Below are 19436 nucleotides of genomic sequence, written 5' to 3' on the forward strand. Positions count from 1 at the left end.
AGACCCAGCCTCTCACACACAGACCCAGCCTCTCACACACAGACCCAGCCTCTCACACACAGACCCCCATGGGTCCCACACCCAGGACAAAGGGCTTTCTTTCCCCAAATGACAGTGGCACAGTGGACACGGAGCCGGGGCTGTGGCCAGCTGCTTTCCCCAAACCAGACATGAAAATATTTATGAAAATGTTTGTGATTTTTTTCCAACAGAATTTTAATGAACTTTTTATGTTATCATGCAGTGTGCTTTGTTTTGTAATGTACAGTAAGCATCTTTTTTTGGGGGGGGCGTCCGGTCGTGGGGCCTGAACTCTTGGCCTGGGCGCTGTCCCTCAGCTCTTCAGCTCAAGGCTAGCGCTCTACCACTTGGGCCACAGCGCCACTTCCGGTTTTTTTCTGCTTATGTGGTGCTAAGGAATCGAACCCAGGGCCTCAGGTATGCAAGGCAAGCGCTCCACCACTGAGCCACCTTCCCAGCCCTACAGTAAGCATCTTATAAATGGTTTATTTGGATGTCTCTCATAGTAAGTATCCACAGACAGAACCCACATAAGCAAAAGTATAGAGTTCTCAGCACATTTTAGAATGTAAAAAAAAGTATGTTGCTATGACACAATCATTGTACAGGTCAATTGGTCAGTGAAAGTTATATGCTTTTATATCTTAATCAATACTGTCCAATTTCCCTGCCAGAAAGATGTGTTAGCTTACATTCACACCAATAATCTAAACCATGTCCATTTCTTTCCATCTTGGAAAGCAGCTCCAGTGTGCTTTCAGACTCCAGCCCACCTGGTAGCTGAAAATATTTCTTCTTTATAGTTTAATTTTGACTTTATCTTTGTATCCACCTGAGGGAATAACTTTACGTGGGTGAGAGTCCATATACACATACATACATATATACATTTATATACTCACACATATATGTGGTATATTGTGGAGAGCTGCGGGAGCCGCGACCAAAGACGGCTGCAAAAGCAACAATGGCAGGGCCGCGTGGTGCGGCTGCGACCCAAGATGGCGCGGGCTTCCGCCTTCCGTCTTCCTCGTGACGAGTGCTCTCTGTAAAAAACAACTCCTTATATGGCTATGACTTGGCTCCTAGTTTGCTTCCATGTTTGCAGTCCTATCAGTATATGCCACGTGGCGCTTCAGGATTGGCCATCCAGGAGGCTTATAACCGGAGCGCGGGGGCGGATGGGAAGGAGAAACAAGGAGAAGCAGGAAGAAGAAGGAAGAAGCGGGCAGGAGAGAAGTAGGAGAAAAGAAGCTGTAAATAAGGTCCTGAATAAACCGTCTGAAAGAAGAACCTGTTGTCGCGTCATCCTTGCGGGTCGAGGCGGTCGCGACAGTATATATATATAGATAGATAGATATAGATAGAGAGAGGGGGGCATGCATCTTGGCTGTTCTCTCAGTGGGTAACTTGCTGCCTGACCAATTTTAAGTGTTCTCTATATGCCAGCCCCTTTTTTCCCCTGCAAATTCTCTGCACACTCTTCCCTTATTGGGTCTATTTCTGGACTTCTTATTCTGCTCTAGTTGTTTTCAACAACTAGGCAGGGGAGCCTTTTTCTGGCCATTTGACTTGCTGATTTATCTGGCAGTCTAGCTGGGCCTGGGACCCCCCCCCCCGTCCCCTGGAGCACCTTGCAAACGCCTGATGGGAGGAGATCTAACTAGGGGAACTTGAAGCTTCTCTGAAGTGCCACCACAGCATTTCTCAACACAGAAGGGGGCTTGGTGCCCTCCTGGCTCTCCACATGCTTCCCGTGCAGAGCCTTCGTGCCTACAGCCAAGCTGACTCTCCGGGACCCAGCAGCAAGATGAAGAGAGACTGAATGATGAAGCATGAAGGCTGGATCTAGAATTGACCCGATTCATACTACGTACTACGTATGGAAAAACTGGAGTCAGAAAAGTTGTGAAAGCTGCCCAAGGTGACAGAGAGAATTCTAGAAACAAAGTCCTGATCTAAGCTCTGTCATTTCATGATTGGTGACTGAGAAATACTATTACACATGCGTGCAGCACCACGCAGTTATGCCTCTCCCATTTGCATTGTCCTTTGCCATCCCTTGTTTGGTCACGAGGCTTCTGCCTCTGGCTCTCACTGGAGGACAGCAGTTGTCTTTCCCAAGAACTGGGTGTTGCACCTGGCAGGAGCTTTGTCCCGGTTGGCTTGCACGAAACAGAGCGGCTAGCAAAGAGCTGTCAGGAGACCACCCTGCAACTGAGGTACCACCACCGCGAGGGCTGCTCTTCTCTTTCTCTCCTCCAAGGACAGGGCTTCTCAGCAGCAATACTCTAGCTGACCTGAAATCGTGACTGGGTTTGTCAGCACACGTGTAAGAAGTTAGGTTATAGTGAAATCGTGACTGGGTTTGTCAGCACACATGTAAGAAGTTAGGTTATAGTGAGGTTGAGAGTAAGCGTGGCCGCGTGTGCCCTATGCTGGAAATGCAGCGAGAGAGCACAGGCCCTGTGTAAAGACGGGTGAACTCCTGACATGCTCTGTCTCTTACAGATAAAGGGCCTCCAAGCTGGGAGAGAGAAAGTCAAACCATTACTGTGTTTATACAACACAGTCTTACCTTTAGAAAAACTTAAGACTATACCCTAAAATGACATGATCTCATGAACAAATTCAGAAAAGGTGTACGACACCGAGTCACCATGCCAAATTCAGTAGCATTTCCATAGGACCACAGCAAAGTATCTGGAAAAGGAATCAGGAAAGCAATCCTGTTTATAACAGCTATCAAACAACAAGACGACTCAGGACCAACAAGACTCAGATAAAGATTTGTACTTGAAAAACTATAAAATATCTATGAAAGAATTTGGGAAAGGTCCTCCCAGGAGGAGAGGGTCCCACGTTCACGGAATGAAGGAATCCAATTACTCAATGTCCTGACCACTCAAACCCACCCCATCAAACCAAAATGACATTATTCACAGAGCCAAAAAAGAAATGATCATGAAATTCATATAAAGCCACAAAAATAGAAAACAAACCAACCCAAGTAGTCAAAAACTAAGAAGAAAGAAGCATCATGGTATTACTACAAAGCTAGGATAATTTACAGGTATAACAAGGGGCCAGGCAAGGTGGCCTGTGTCTGTAATCTCACCTGCAGAAGGCTGAGATGGAAGGATCGTAGTTTGAAGCCAGCCCTGGAGAAGTTAGCATGAGACTCTATCTGTAAAAGTCTGTATAAAGGAAAAAGACTTGGGACACAGTTTAAGAGGTTGCATGCCTGCCTAGCAGCGTGAGGCCTCGAGTTTCACCTTCAGTAAAAATAAACAAATGAAACAGATCAAAGAAACAAAAACCAAACTGGCACTGGTCTAACAGAACAATAGTAGAGAACAGAGCCTGGAAGTAATCCCACACCTCTGACCAGATGATCTTCAACAACAACGAGAAGGCTCCCCTCCCACGGGCATCACCTCAGGCTGTGCTGGGGTGGGGGTGGGACAGAGGGGGGTAGGTTTTGAGAGCATCATAAGAGACACAGGATAGGGACACACATGAGGGCAAGGGGTACCACACAGTAGGTTTTTGTTGTTGGTCCTGAGGCTTGAATTCAGAGCCAAGACATTGTCCCTGGGCTTTTTGGCTCAAGGCTGGTATGCTACTACCTGAGCCACAGTTCTACTTCTGGATTTGGGGGGTTAGTTGGAGACAAGAATCTCATTTTCCTGCCAAAGCTGGCTTCCAACTGCAACCCTCAGATCTCAGCCTCCTGTAGAATTACAGGCATGAGCCACGAGGTCATTCCTAGGTCATTCCTTTTTACTTCTAAACCCAGTTCTGGGGATTGAACTCAGGGGCTCACCCCATCACTTCAGCCACCTTCTCAGTCCTTCTGCTTTTACTGTGCTTTAAAAATAATGTCTCATCTTAACTTTCCTCAGAGTGGCCTCAAATTGCAATGTTACTCCACCTCCAGTAGCTGGGAACACAGCCATTGCCATTGTTCTTGCCAAGGAATTCTTTTCTTTCTTTCTTTCTTTCTTTCTTTTCTTTCTTTCTTTCTTTCTTTCTTTCTTTCTTTCTTTCTTTCTTTCTTTCTTTCTTTCTTTCTTTCTTTCTCCCTTTCTCCCTTTCTCCCTTTCTCCCTTTCTCCCTGTCTTTTCCTTCCTTCCTTCCTTCCTTCCCCATCCTGGGAATTGAACTCTGGGCCTGGGCATTGTCTCTGGGCTCCTTTTGCTCAAGGCTAGCACAACCCAGCACACCATTTCTAGCTTTTGCTGTGATTATTGGATATAAGAATCTCACGGTCTTTTCTGCCCAGGCTGGCTTTGAACCATGATCCTCAGATCTCAGACTCCTAAGTAGCTAGGATGACAGGTATGAGCCACCAGTGCCTGGCAACGAAGGAATTCTTTAGAAAGCAAACTATAATAAACAAATAATCCATTCAATTGTATTAAAAATAAGAATTCTACTCATCCCAAGAGAGCATAAGAAAAGCAGAGGAAATAGTTCCAGTGCATTGAACCTGAAAGAGTTCATGTCAGGACTACATTAATAACTCCTAAATCAGTAAGAAAATGGCAAACCACCCAGAATAATCAGAGCAAAACTGCCGCCAGCGTTTCAGAAAAGCAGCAGGGCGAACGCAGGAGAGAACAGGAAAGGCATGGAGCCCCCTCGCTGCTCATCAGAGAGATGCAGCCGGCAATTCCTAGGGGGTGGGATAGTCAGGAATGTGCAGTCTGCTGGATTCTTAATACCCCCACCCCCACCCCCACCCCGGCTGCAGATGCAGATTAGGCTCCACAAAGACCTGGCTTAAAGAATATCTTTGCAAAATGAAGTTTGAAAGCTCACAATCTGAACACACTGCTTAGACTCTCAGGAACAAATGCACATACCTGTTGGCACTACAAACAAAAACCCAGAGTCCACCAGACCTAAGGATGGGGCCACCTCTGGAGCTGGGGCATTCCTGGAGGAGGGGGGCAGAGGAGGGGCAGAGGAGTGGGCAGGAGAGCAGGATGCTGAGCCCAAGAAAGGCGCTTTGCCTGCATTGTAGTTCCTGGGTTACGTGGGTGTGACTCTTGCATTATATTAGTAGATGCTAGTAATATATTAATCTATACTTGTGTTATATTAACAGGTACAGGTAGATAAACAAATGGAAACAAAGTAAAGCAAACAGGCTGTTACATTTGGACTAACCTGACCTGCCACACTTGAATGATAAAATTTGGCCCTGAGTGGCCCCGTATAGAGTGAACTGCAACCTATCTTGATGTGCAAGTAGGTTGTATGCCCTGGTAACCAGGCAACGGGGTTTGGCCAATCGCAGCAGCCCCTCAGCCAATTCCAGGCTGGAGGCTGCTGGTGATGGCCAAATGAGCGGAGGGGGGGACTGCCTGCTCCCGTCGGCGGTGGCCCGGCGGTGACCTCAGCAGTGGCCCAGCGGTGGCCTGGGCAGTGGCCTGGGCAGCCTGGGCGGCCGCTGGGCAGAGCAGCTCATCACCTGGCTTCAGGGTGCAGAAATGAACCATTTTGGTCTGAAATCCTCTTTTGTTCGAATGTCTTTTTCTTGCTCAGGTAAATGTGATTAAATAACTAATCTCAGTCCATCTGGTTTGAGTTTGTTTGCTTATTTCCCAACAGGGCCAAAATTCACAGCTCTTCAGGAGGCCTCCAGACTCTCTCCAGTACTTAGAGCCCCATGCACACTGCCCAGTGAACACTGAAAGGAGATGTGGTGAAAGAGATTTTTCCCAGATGACTGGAGCAGCCAGGGGTGTGGCCATGTGACCGGCCGCTTTCTCTTCCAGGGATACAAAAGTCAGGGTCAGATGAAACAGGAGAGGGACTTGGCAGGAGGCAGCTGGGGAGAGGCCAGCTCTGGCTCTCAATGGTCTGTGTAAATCGTATCATCTGTAAAACAGAAACACAGTCACACAGTATCTCAGGATAGGAATGGACATGCTGAGAACTGGTTTGCCAAGCAGTGTCATTATGCCGACACCATGAGCAGACTTTGTGCCAGCAGACAGGGCTTCGGCCTCATCCGGTAAGAGAATGCTGGGTGCCCCTCTCCCCCCCAACACACACACTGTAGAAACTTCTGGCTCCTGTAGCCCTTTCTCTGCCCATTTACCTCATTCTGTTTTTCTACTCTGCACTGCTCACTACCTGAAGCTGTTGTGTATCGATTGGTTAGCTCAACTCCTGCAGGAGGATCCGTTCCAACAAAACACAAGTTCCCAGAGGGCAAGGATCGAGGCGGTTCTGTGGCTCCTCTATCCGTGGCTCCAAGCAAAACCTGATAGATTGAAAATTCTCCATGCAAATGGTTGAATGAAGCAGAACGGGTGACTGGGGAAAGCAGGTGTGGAGGAATAAATGGAGTGAGAGCAGGTGCACGTATGTATGCGTGAGTGAATGCACGGAGCTGTGGCAGCGTGAGGAGGGCTCTGCTGTCCGGGAGCACTCTCCACTGCACCTGCAGCTCCCACACAGCTCAAGGGCAGAGTTTGCCTTAGAGGCCTCTGCCCACGGACAGACAATTTTCTCTGTACTCCCTTTAAGGTAGGTGGCCACCAAACTTCCAGGAAGCATTGCTGAAAATCAAAGTAGAGTTAGCAGCCTGGATTCTAGAGAACATCTGAGATCCTGGGTCTTCAGTCCCATGAGTGGCCTCCTCCTTTTCACCCCCCAGCCTTGCTCCGTCTCCCAAGGTCACACCGTATCACAAGGTCACACCGCATCACAAACAACAAGGTCACCCAAGGTCACACTGCATCACAAGGTCACACAGCATCACAAGGCCACAGAGCATCACAAGGTCACACTGCATCACAAACAACACAAGGTCACCCAAGGTCACACCGCATCACAAACAACACAAGGTCACCCAAGGTCACACCACATCACAAGGTCACACCGCATCACAAGGTCACACAGCATCACAAGGTCACACTGCATCACAAACAACACAAGGTCACCCAAGGTCACACTGCATCACAAGGTCACACAGCATCACAAGGCCACAGAGTATCACAAGCATCACAAGGTCACCCAAGGTCACACCGCATCACAAGGTCACACCGCATCACAAGGTCACACAGCATCACAAACAACACAAGGTCACCCAAGGTCACACCGCATCACAAGGTCACACCGCATCACAAGGTCACACCTCATCACAAGGTCACACAGCATCACAAGGTCACACTGCATCACAAACAACACAAGGTCACCCAAGGTCACACTGCATCACAAGGTCACACCGCATCACAAGGTCACACCGCATCACAAGCATCACAAGGTCACCCAAGGTCACACCACATCACAAGGTCACACCGCATCACAAGCATCACAAGGTCACCCAAGGTCACAGAGCATCACAAGCCTCTCCCCACGGCTCCTGTCCTCTGGCCCAAGGGTGTTGTGGGACCACCAGAGGGCCCGCAGCCTGGGGCCTTGGCGGGTGCTTCTGTGTGCTGGGCACTCTCCAGGATCTGCTTGGTGCAGTCAGTGAGAGGCTCTTGTTGCTCCTTTAATTCTATAGGCTACACTCTACCTTTTACTTCCATGTTAGCTCATGTAAAACCTAATTAAGAGTTGGATAAACATTAAAATCCTAGCGGAGAAGTTTTTCCCACCAAGGCCTTCCCAGGCATAGTCTTCAAAGTTTGCGCTTGGGAGCCATAAAATGTGCCTGCGCCGGTGCCTCCATTCCTGCGGGATTTGATTTCACCAGTTTGGTGTGGTCTCGACTTCAGGGTGTTTGCTGAGAATCCACGGGTCATTCTAGCAGCCTCTAAGAGTGTGAGCCATGGAGCTGCTCCTGACCGCCAGCTCCTCAGCAGGGATAAAGATCAACATGGCGGACGCTGCGGCTCCAGGTGAGACGTAAATCCTCTGTGCCAGGTTGGTGATGCCCCACCTCAGCATGTGACTTCACTTGAAGGTAGACTCCTCACAGAGATCGCCAAGCTGGGAGTCCTTAGGGGGGGCTTTCATCCACAGGTCTACTCGGGCATGCTGGGCACGCAACACAAAGAGACACGGTGACAGCAACATCTACCAGCCAAGGCAAGAGAGCTGGGTGACGTCAGCCCAGCCTGTTATGGAAATAAACTCCTGTTGCTTAAATTGCCCCTCTGGTATTTTGTTACAGCATCTGTAACAGGCTTGTCCAGTGTGATGAGGAATGTGTGCGGTCTGGGAGTCGTGTGTGTGTGTGTGTGTGTGTGTGTGTGTGTGTACAGGACTCCCCTAACGCCCCCCCTCAACCCTGGGGGCGTGACCACCTCCTTCCCAGGGCTTTGCGAGAGAAGATGGCCAGTCTGCAGGGACGGCCGCTGTCGGAGTTGGGATCTGAGCCCCCGCCTTTCCAAGGCCCTGCTCTTTGCGCTGTCTAATCTCAGATTTCTTAAGCCGTGGGGAGAGATGCTGCAACTAGAGACAAAAGAAGAGATGGAGAGAGAGAAGAATGAGAAGAGCAGACGTGGCCTACAACGCCCGTCCCCGCCCGCTGGTTCTCAGGACACGGCCGGCGTGCCCGGCCGTTCCTCAGCTTCCTCTTCATGGACTTTCCTGACGTTGAGGGCGAATGCAAACGAGCCTGGTCTGTGAGAGGCACTTAGCTATGGCATCAACACTCCATTTCTTGCTGAGCAGCAGCTCCCAGTTCCTGAGAAGAGTCTCTCGTTCCTAAACCATCACCCACAGTTCCTGAAGGGTGAGCTGGTGCAGCCGGAGCCGGAGCCAGAGCCAGGCTTCCATGTCCCCTCCAGGCTCAGCCCCCTTCTTCAGAGAGCCTTCCACTTCCCAGGTCACCTTCCACTTCCAGGTCATGGGGCAGGTCTGGGGCAGGGCGGGCCTTCCTAGGAGCAGGCTGCTGCCCTGAGCCTCCTCGTGCTAATCTGCCTTTGTTGTCAGAGGCCTTGCCACTGACAATGGTTTGCTTACCATCTGCCAGGCCTGCTTTAGAGATCCACCGGATGAAAGATTTCATTCAATTCCAATGCCACTGATTATAGTTCAGACTGAACTGAAGGGTAGATGCAAACCACTGCCACCTCTTAGTCGCTTGCAGACTCCTTATTTCCCAAGATGATTCAATGGTCTCCACCCCACTTCCTCAGGACACAAACAGTTCAGCCATCGGATGGGGCAGGGCCCTCCCTCACTGCCCGACTGCTAGCCAGCTGAGCCTGGCACCACCGGCCTTACAGAGCCGGTCCCACCCATCCGAGCAGCTGGCCTTGAACAGGCGTGCTGTCCCAGCTCTTGCTGGTCCGGCCTTCGCCGGCCTGATGCTCCCCATTCTGCCTCCCTTCATCGCTGGGAGAGGACTCTGTGAAGTTGTTTGTGGATGGAGGCTCCCCGACAATGCACACTCAGGTTCCCTTCCCGGGTTCAGGGCTGGCCCACAGGCAGGCAGGCTGGCACTGGCCGCACAGCCCATGCTGGTCACAGAGTGGAGCAGAACAGAGCTGCGGGCTAGCTTCCGATATCACAGCCTGAGAACACCAGGTTTGATCTACCATCTGTGCTGTAAAGTTGGAAGTTCCTGGGACCCTACGTTACACTAACTCTGTTCCTCTGGGGTATATATTAACATACGTATGTTATTGTGCGCATATGTGTATATATACATATGCATATAGATGTACATATACAAATCCTATACCACTGTGCAGGCATATATGTTTATATTCATTTTTATGTATGTGTATACACATATACTTATGCTGCATGAAAATGTGTGTGCATATATTTACATGTATTCATGAGTACACAGACCTAGTATTTACATGGCATTGCGTGTGTTTGTGTGTATAATTCCATGAAAATGTATGTCATTTGTTTACATGAATACATATGTATGCATACATAAATATGCATGTGTGCACAACCACGTGCATTTTTTCCAGTTTATTGTTGTTTTAGAGTGGTGCACAGCGGGGCTACCTTGTTTTTCTGTCTTTCACTTTCTCTCATAACAACACTGAGAGGCAGCAAGAGGGCCTGTGCCCGGCCGGGCCTCGGTCCGGCCTGCTTCCTTCACCCGGGCAGATTTCTCTACCTCCTAACAGCACCACCAGCTGGCCACGAAGTCTTTACTTCCCGGTCCTGGGACATTGCTGAGGGGTCTGGGAGGCCTCCATATACCTGGAGGTCGGTGCTGCACTCCTCCCCTTGCTACCTGGAAGCTACTCTTCAGACTCTAACCCCGAGACACAAGCAGCAAGCTTGAGCAGCCCCCCCCCCCCCCCCCCCCCCCCACCACACCCCTCTGCTTCCACTCACCGCCCAGCTCTACAGCCCAGCTCTGCAGCCCAGCCCCGGTTCTTCCCAGACTTCCCCGCAGATTTGATGAGCCATTGTTCTCCTCACCCTGAAAGCGCCCGCCCCCTCCTCCCCTGCCTTCACACCTCCAAGTCAGAAGCAAGCTATTCCAATCCAGACAGGAAGTCATTCATCCATCTCCTCCCTCAAAGCCTCGCTAATCCAGAACATCATTTGTTTTCCAAATCTGTGTCTCCTTTGTCATGAAGAGGGCATTTTGTGAGGACCTCAAGCAGGCCCAAGACCCCGCCCCCAGCCAGCCAGCCGCAGCTGCCAGGCACCGGGGCTGAGTTACTTTTCTTGGAAGGTCTTCAGTGTAACAGCCTCTGAACGCCATCCAGTGAACACGGAGCTTACCACCTCTCTCAAGACTTGTTTTCGACATTGTTTTTATTTCGTCTGCACCTGTGTTGTTCGGTGGGTGTCTAGGCTACTCAGCTCACCAGGGATTTCGGGTTCTGAGCTTTCATGATTTCATTGCTGTCATCACCGGTAGCTGGCTCCGCCGCAGTGACTCCGGGTTTCGAGTTTACGTTCATCATTCAACAAGCATTTAAGAGATGGAGCGAGAATGCGTGTGGCCGCAGCGGGCCCTCCTGTCTTTACAAATGGCCTGCGCCGCTCCCGTCCCGGTCAGCTCCTCAAGCATCTTTTCTTAGCAAATCCACCTTTTGTGCCATCTTGCTTTCTGCAGCGTCCCGTAGCCTAGGAAGGTCGAGGGGGCGTGGTGCAGGGCCCAGTGCATGTGGCTGGAGTTTGCTGGGGGGGGGAGGCTCTCACCCCTCCCTCTGCAGAGGGGGTCACGCACGGGAAGGCTTTCCCAGGCAACTTCACAAAAGGCGGCTGGGACACGACGACATGGATGGACGGCTTTGTTGGAAGAACCCATCTGGCGGGGGTGGGGGGGTGGGGGGGAGGGCAGCAGCAGCAGCAGCGCATGGGGCTGGTCTATTAGGAATGTCTGTGGCCCCAACGCCTACAACAGAGTAAAAGAAGAAAACAAGAAGGAGAGAGAGAAAGACTGTAACCTCTCTGGACAGCCTGCAAGGAGAGCAAGGTGTCTACGGGACGTCACCCAGAGGGCCTGGGGCGCTGTGTTGTCCCCAGAACCTCTGCCCAGTGTGGGGGTGTAGTGTGGCCCTCTGCTTCTCCTGGTTCTTGGCAGAATCTCCTCTGTTGTCCCAGATTCCAGATCAAGCCTGCAGCTTGGTGAAAGTCAGGCAGCCGTTAGCCAGACACCAAGCCAGTGCCTCTGGCTTCCCTCTCCTCCCCCCCTCTGTGGCCGCGCGGGGGGGGGGGTAGGGGTAGTAGCGGTCACGCTGGCCTCGTGCACCTCCAGGTCCTCAGCAGGAGCCAGGCTCCGGCTCCGCTAAGCTTTGTGGTATCAGTTGCTTTTCTCTGATCAGGGCAATTTAAAGGCTCTGTGGAGGGGGTCGGGACAGGAGACGTGCAGCAGGTTTTCAGGGCGTTGGCTTCTGGTCTGCAACTCTGCTAACACACTTGGTAGCTCTAGTAGCTTCCTGGGGTGGCCTTGGGGTAGGCCAGGAGGGCGAAGCTACCTCTGAGCCTGACCTGGGAGACGTTTTCTGAGCCCCAAAGTAGTTTCTTATTGAAGGTGGAAAGCTGCTTCCCAGGCCTTGCTCCAGGGCAGCACTTGGAAATGTGTTGTGGTGGTGCTGGTTGTTATTTAGAGCGCTGAGCTCAAACCCAGGGCCTGGGCACCGAGACCAGTGCCTTCCGCCCTGCCCACGGCCTCTGTCCCTCAGCCCCTGCAGTAACTTTTGTTTTGTTCCTTTTTTTCTTGATAGATCTGGCTGTATGTCAATTTTGTTGACTTTCCCCCAAAAAAAGAATCAGCTTTAGAGTTTGTCATTTTTTCTGCTTTTTCCTTTAATTTCTTTTCTTTTAATTCTTTTTTCTTTAATTTCTTTTCTTTTAATTTATTCCCTTGCTTTCTTTCCCTTTGTTACTTACATTGATTCCTTTTCTTCTCTTTTTCTGTCTCCTAGATATGGAGCTGCGCTCTTTATTCCAGCCCTTTCTTCCATGTGATACACACATATGGAGGTATAAAAACTGCTTGATTTGCATCCCTCAGATTTTGATACTTTGTATTTTTATTCTTCCATTTGTTTTTTTCTCATTTTCTCGGTGTCATGAGCAGAACGCTGTCTGAGTAGATGTCCACTGAGTCCCTGGGATCTGTAACATACCCAGAGCGTGTGAATACGACCAAAGCGTGCTGGACACGATGTCTGCAGATGTCTGTGAGCTCAAGTTGGCTGCTGGTGCTGCGTATGCCTGCTGGTCTTCTCTCTAGCAGAGGGAAGGCTGACGTACGCGCTTGTGGTTCTCATCTTCTCTCTTCCAACATACTTGCATCTTGGCACTTACACCGCCAGTGTTTATTGTGTGTTGATGGATTGGTTGATGCACGGCGTGAGGCAGCGGCAGGGCAGTCCCCCGCGAGGCGGTGCTCAGTGGCCGTGTGAGCTCCCAGCTACACATGCAGCAGCACAGTGAGCGAGCGAGCGAAGGGGCACACGTCTAGGGCACTGTGCATCCAGATAGGAGTCTGAAGATGCAGGGGGCACGGAACTGGCCCTAGACCGCTAGAGCCAAAGTGTGGAGCCACACCATCATGACCCCCTTCTCTCCCATGGGGCCATTTTTTATTTTATTTTTTGCCAGTCCTTGTGCTTGAACTCAGGGTCGGGCTCTGTCTTTGCGCTATTTTGCTCAAGCTACCAGGCTATCGCTAGAGCCACCGCACCACTTCTGGTTTTCTGGTGGTTAATTGGAGATGAGTCTCATGGACATCCATGCCTGGGCTGGCCTTGGACTGTGATCCTCAAATCTCAGCCTCCTGAGGATCTAGTCAGACCAGGGTCTGACTTATATTTGTTATCATTTAAAAAACCCCAATGGTTCTGAAGCATATAGGTTATTTTTATTCCCACTTTTGTGGTTAAAAGCAATTATTAAATTAGAAGACGGCTTAGTGACTGGGAGGTGGTGTTAGCCAGAAATCCCACTGTCCGTCTGCATCACTGGTAACTTCCCCTGGTTGGCCTTTGGGGCTCTCTACTCCATCCCTTGCTCATGTGACCTGCACCCCTCCCCATGGAGTCTGTTTCCTGGTCCCATGCATGGTGATTTTGGCTGGGTGAGTTGCTTTGACTGATTGGACAGTGTGTTGGTGAGCGTAGGTTCTGAGTCTGGGCCTTAGGAACAGCTCATGCTTTTAGTTACCACTCTTACAACCATCTCCACCAGGACGGATGCGGTGCTCACACCTGAGCACTCTCACAACCCATCTCCACCAGGACGGATGCGGTGCTCACACCTGAGCACTCTCACAACCATCTCCACCAGGATGGATGCGGTGCTCACACCTGAGCACTCTCACAACCATCTCCACCAGGACGGATGCGGTGCTCACACCTGAGCACTCTCACAACCATCTCCACCAGGGCGGATGCGGTGCTCACACCTGAGCACTCTTACAACCATCTCCACCAGGGCGGATGCGGTGCTCACACCTGAGCACTCTTACAACCATCTCCACCAGGGCGGATGTGGTGCTCACACCTGAGCACTCTTACAACCATCTCCACCAGAGCGGATGCGGTGCGAACACCTGGGCACTCTTACAACCATCTCCACCAGGGCGGATGCGGTGCTCACACCTGAGCACTCTCACAACCCATCTCCACCAGGGCGGATGCGGTGCTCACACCTGAGCACTCTTACAACCATCTCCACCAGAGCGGATGCGGTGCTCACACCTGAGCACTCTTACAACCATCTCCACCAGAGCGGATGCGGTGCTCACACCTGAGCACTCTTACAACCATCTCCACCAGAGCGGATGCGGTGCGAACACCTGGGCACTCTTACAACCATCTCCACCAGAGCGGATGCGGTGCGAACACCTCTCCTCCCCACATTTGGGAGGTTGAGGCAGGAGGACCGGGAGTTTGAGGTAAGCCAAACCAAACAAAACCTCCATCGACAGGAGGAGGAATTGGCCAGCTGCTGGTGGCAGAATAGCCTGTGGCTGGCTCCCATCCCGACCCCGAGGTTTGGCTCCCGGGCACAGCCACGGCCAGAGGCCGCCGAGCGGACCTTGCTAGGAAGCTCATGCGTGGCCATCTTTGCATAATGACATGAGGGACCGGGAAGCAGCCAGCAAGCCCACATGAGGGGAGAATTCTCCAGAACAAGGTTGGATTCAGGCCTTGACATCAAAGGGCTGAGGCAGAATACTGGGGACATTCCACAGGTGAGTGAAAAGTTCTCGTTCCCTAAAGAAGAAAGCCCTGCGTTCTTCAGCGAGGAGGGGAGGTATGGAAAGGAGGATCAGCGTGGAGGTGCCAGTGGCCGCACTAAACTTGGAAAGCAGTGATTAGAGAGATTTCAAGGGGAAACATGGAGATGTTAGAATTCCACATCTACCAAACTGTGGTTCAGCTTGGAGGACAGAATATATCTTACACCCATGCACTATTTCTCAAAAACAGAAGCGATTGCTCAATGAAGCTGGCCGCCCACACCCAAAACAAAAAATCCCCAGAATCCAGCTCCAAATTCCATTCTCTTTTCCACTTCCTTGGCTCTTCAAAACTATGTCCTGGGCAGGATGCACACTTTCTTAACCATGACTGCGTCTGCACCACCTCCATAAACATAAACAACAAAGAAAGATAAGCCGTATGTGGGACCTGCCAGGCTGATGGCCCGAGATGCCTCCTGTCTGCTGGGGACAGGAGCAGTTACAGGTCAGCTCAGTAGGGGGCGCTGAGCGGGCCCTGGGAGGACAGAGGGCCTGGGGAGACAGACAGGGATGTGCAGCGTGCCTCCCCCACTGCCAACGGGCAGAGGAGGGGGCGGGGACAGGGACTGGGGGAACGGGAGGGGGGGTGGGGGGGTGGGAGGGGACAGGGACTGGGGGGTGGGGGACAGTGGGAACTGGGCCCTGGCTGAGACTCTAGCTGGGAACGCCTCCTGTCTGTGTGCTGGCTGCTTCACACCCCTGCTGCTCCCCCTGGAGGCGGTCCCGGCGAGTTCACCACGCCGGTCCGTGTGCACTCCCGCGTGCAGTGGAAGCCCAGCCCCGCTCTGTCCTCCCGGTGCCCTTCCTCTCCCGCAGCCCCCAGGTCTCCCCCAGGTCTCGGGCGTCCCTGCAGGTCTCGGGCATCCCTGCGGGACGCTGGCATCCCTGCCTAGCGCTGGCCGCCCTCCACGCCCAGCCACAGCCACACAAAGCCACCATCGGCCTGGGCAGGCTGCAGGCGCCAGGTGGGGCCACACGCAGCTCCCCGGCTGCGTCTCTGCTGCGTTGCCTGCCGGTCACCTCTGTGCTCCAGGGCTAGGAGGTGCTCCAGACCAGGCGCGCCTCCATCTTGCTGTAGACTTAGCGCCCGGTGGGCAGGGGACTGTGACTGGGTGAAGGACGCCATCTAGAGAAACTTCCATCTGTAACAGCTACCGCACTCTGGCGCAAGCTCAGGGCAGGTGGCTGGTGCCATGCAGGGGCAGACATTTCTTATGTATTTATGGGGGAAATACCCACAGTGTGCAGAGCCAAGCACTCAGACCTCAGCTTCCGAAGGGCAACGCGCCTTTGCGGATCCTAGAGGTGCATGTTACAGTCATGAAGGGCGTGCCCCTCAGCCCCAAGTCCCCAAAGGGAGGCGGAGGTCTGACCTCTGACCTGTCTCTGGGGCTCCAGCAGCGTCCCCTGGCTTGAGGAGCCTGGCGCCGAGGGCTGAGGTCTCGTTGCCACGCAGGTCTGAGCAGGACACACACATCCTCCTACATGAGGTTTTCCCGCTGGTCTCCCTCACACAGACCCTGTGGCGGTCCTGGGGTTTGGACTCGAGGCCTTGCTCTTGCTTGGCACTAACATTGTTTATTTTATCAAAGCACACATACAGCCAGGCGCTGGCAGCTCATGCCCCTAATCCCAGCTACTCAGGAGGCTGAGATCTGAGGGTCAAGGTTCAACATCAGCCCAGACAGGCAAGTCTGTGAGACTCTTATCACCAATTAACTACCAAAAGGCCAGCAAGTAGATCTGTGGCTGAAGTGGTAGAGAGCTACCCTGGAGCAAAAGCCTCAGGGACAGGGCCTAGGTCCTGAATTCAAGACCCAGGATTGGCACAAAGCAAAACAAAACACAAAGGGTAGCATAGCATATTGTTTGATATCTTGTTGCCTTTTAAAAAGTGTGTTCCTTGGATATCTTGAGTACTGACTCTTTAACTTTTAAGGACTTTATTTCAACAACTTTCTACAAATTGATCCTGAAAGAGAAGGAAGCGAATGGCTGTCTGTGATGAGGATTCCATGGTCTTGCTTCTAAGGGGTCCATCTAGGACAGGAGAGAAAATGTGCCTGCCACATAACTGATCCACAAGCACCTGCCGACAAAGGGATCCATCACTTTTAACTAAGTAAGAAGGCAGATGTTGTAGATGGAGGCATGGCTCAGGGGAGGAGCACCTGCCTCGCGAGCAGTAAATCCCTGAGTTCAAACTCTAGTTTGAACAAAAATAATGACAACAATACGTCACGTTTAAGTGAAGTATCTGAGTGAGCTACCAAGATGGCTCTATGTTACACTCATCAGCTTACAAATTAACAAACTAAAAAGGGAAATCATGGGTAAAAAAGCACTTGATAAAATTGTGTAACAGGTTATAATGAAAACCCTGAAAGAGCGGGAAGAACTGCTTTTTAGACTGATAAAAGCTGTTAATCAAACACCTAGAGTCAACACAGTGTGTAAGAAAGATGGGGGGGAAACCCCAAGGTTTGCTGTTTTTCTACTAAGAAATAGTAACAGGAGTTAAAATAGTTGCATTGGGCAAGTAGAGAAACTTTATTAATCGCTCCTCAACTAATGGACACGTAAGTGCTGCCAGTTGTTGTTGGGGTGGTTTTGGTTTTTGGGTTTTTTTGCCATTATAAATCCTGTTACAAAGAAAACGCATTGTCGACTCATTTTGATCTGGTAAACAAACCTCAGACACCAGCTCGGCTGGCCGTGCTGCCGGGCCGCCCCTGCGCGGCCCCCGCCAAGCCCAGAGGCGTGGTGCTCTCCGTGGGCTTCTCTCGCTGAGGGTTAACATCTGTGTGGCGCCCACCGCGAGTGAAGCGAGTATCTCTTCGTGGAGGTGGGAGCCGCCTCTCTCTCTGGATTGTGCTCGCCAGTCCTCATTGCCTGTTTGCTGTGGGTCATTGCGCCTCTTCGGCCTTTCTTTAGCGTCCTCAGTTTGCTCTTAAGCATTAGGAAGCCTGACCCAGGCTCCGGACAACAATGAACCAGTTATTTTCCCCATTTATTGCTTTTCCTCTTGGTTTTAATAGATGTCATTTTTCTTTTGGCAATTCTATGTGGCCAAAGGCATCAATCTTACTTTTTGTGACTTCTGAATTTTAAGAACGAGTGCCAACATCTTTCCACATTCGAAATCCCTACTTGGGAGGTGGAGTTCACAAGGACTAAGCTTTGAGGCCAGCAAGGGCAACACCTGAGTGAGGACCCCCCCCCAATCTAATCAACCAGCTAGGCACGGTGACACACACTGAGGTCAGGTCAGGGAGGCCTAGGGGGGAGACTCACAGGCTGGGGCCGGTGTTAGCAAAAGTGTGCGGCCCTCCCTGAAAGGTAACTGAAGCAGCAGAGGCGTGGAGGTGTGGCTCGTGTGGTAGAGCATCTGCCCCACAATCGTGAAGCCCTGAGTTCAAAACCCCAGCAGAGCCAGAAACAAAGATAATTTTTTTGTCGGTTGTGGGGCCTGAGCTCTGGGCCTGGGCGCTGTCCCTCAGCTCTTCAGCTCAAGGCGAGCACTCTACCACTTGAGCCACAGTGCCACTTCCACAAAGATAAATTTTCTCACGTCCAAAACACACAAAAAAGACGAGTGTTGTGAAGTAGCAGGCAACTGGTTTTTGCTGTCTCTCTGGAAGTCTGACTGCCGCAGGAAGAAGCTGTGGACTGGCCACGTGGGCAGATGGAGGAGGAAGAGGTGGCCTGGCCAGCTTTTGCCTTAAGGAGCCAAGTGAGGGCTGAGCCGAGCCTAGCTCGCGCCGGTCACGTCCTGTCTATGCAAGACAATAGCTATCTGCCCTGCCAAGGACAATGAGAGGGCTTGGGGCATGAGCCATACTTCCAGAATCTTCCACAGACACAGGAAGTTGCTGTGGATAGAGGAAGAACATTATTTTCCCTTCCTCCCTCCCTACTTCCTTCCTTTCTTCTTTCTTTCCTTCCTTCCATCCTTTCTCTTCTCCTTTCTCCTTCTCCTCTTTTTCCTCCTTCTCCTCCTTTTTACAAAGAAAAAACCTCTTGTTTCAATTTCCTGGAGTTCATTTTGATAAATATTATTCTATATGATCGGAGACACATAAACATCGTGTTTTCATCTAAGGATATAAAACAAAATAGTCAGGGCCTATGGCAGAGAATGAAGGGAAGTAGAAAAACATAGAAACAATTATTTTACAACATCGTGCGTGGTGTTATTCTTATCATTTGTGAATGTTGACACAGTTAATTTGTGTAGCTTGCTTAATTGTTAGGAATTACCAACATTGGCCCAGATATGGGGCTCACTGAGACCATATATTCTCTACAAAAAATGGTCTCAAGAGCTATTTAAACAAGAGCCTGTAGTCTCAGAGGAGGAATTTTAGAGCTTTTCTTTTCTTCATTAAAAAAACACATACATAGGGCTGGGAAGGTGGCTCAGTGGTAGAGTGCTTGCCTTGCATGCATGAGGCCCTGAGTTCAATTTCTCAGCACCATATAAGCAGAAAAAGTTGGAGTGGCACTGTGGTTCAAGTGATAGAGCACTTGTCTTGAACTGAAGAGCTGAGGGACAGTGCCCAGGCCCAGAGCTCAGGCCCCATGACAGACAAAGCAACACACACACACACACACACACACACACACACAAACACACACACACGTGCTGGATTAGTTTCATAAACATATGTGAAGGCAGATTGAAAGTGTTTTTTACGTGCTTCTTCTGACAGAGAATTTCCTCGGGCTTGGCGGCCCTGCCAGGGCCGTGACCTGTGCGTGTCCA

This window comes from Dipodomys ordii, unplaced genomic scaffold (genome assembly GCF_000151885.1).
Source record: "Dipodomys ordii isolate 6190 unplaced genomic scaffold, Dord_2.0 Scaffold77, whole genome shotgun sequence".
NCBI lineage: Eukaryota > Metazoa > Chordata > Mammalia > Rodentia > Heteromyidae > Dipodomys > Dipodomys ordii.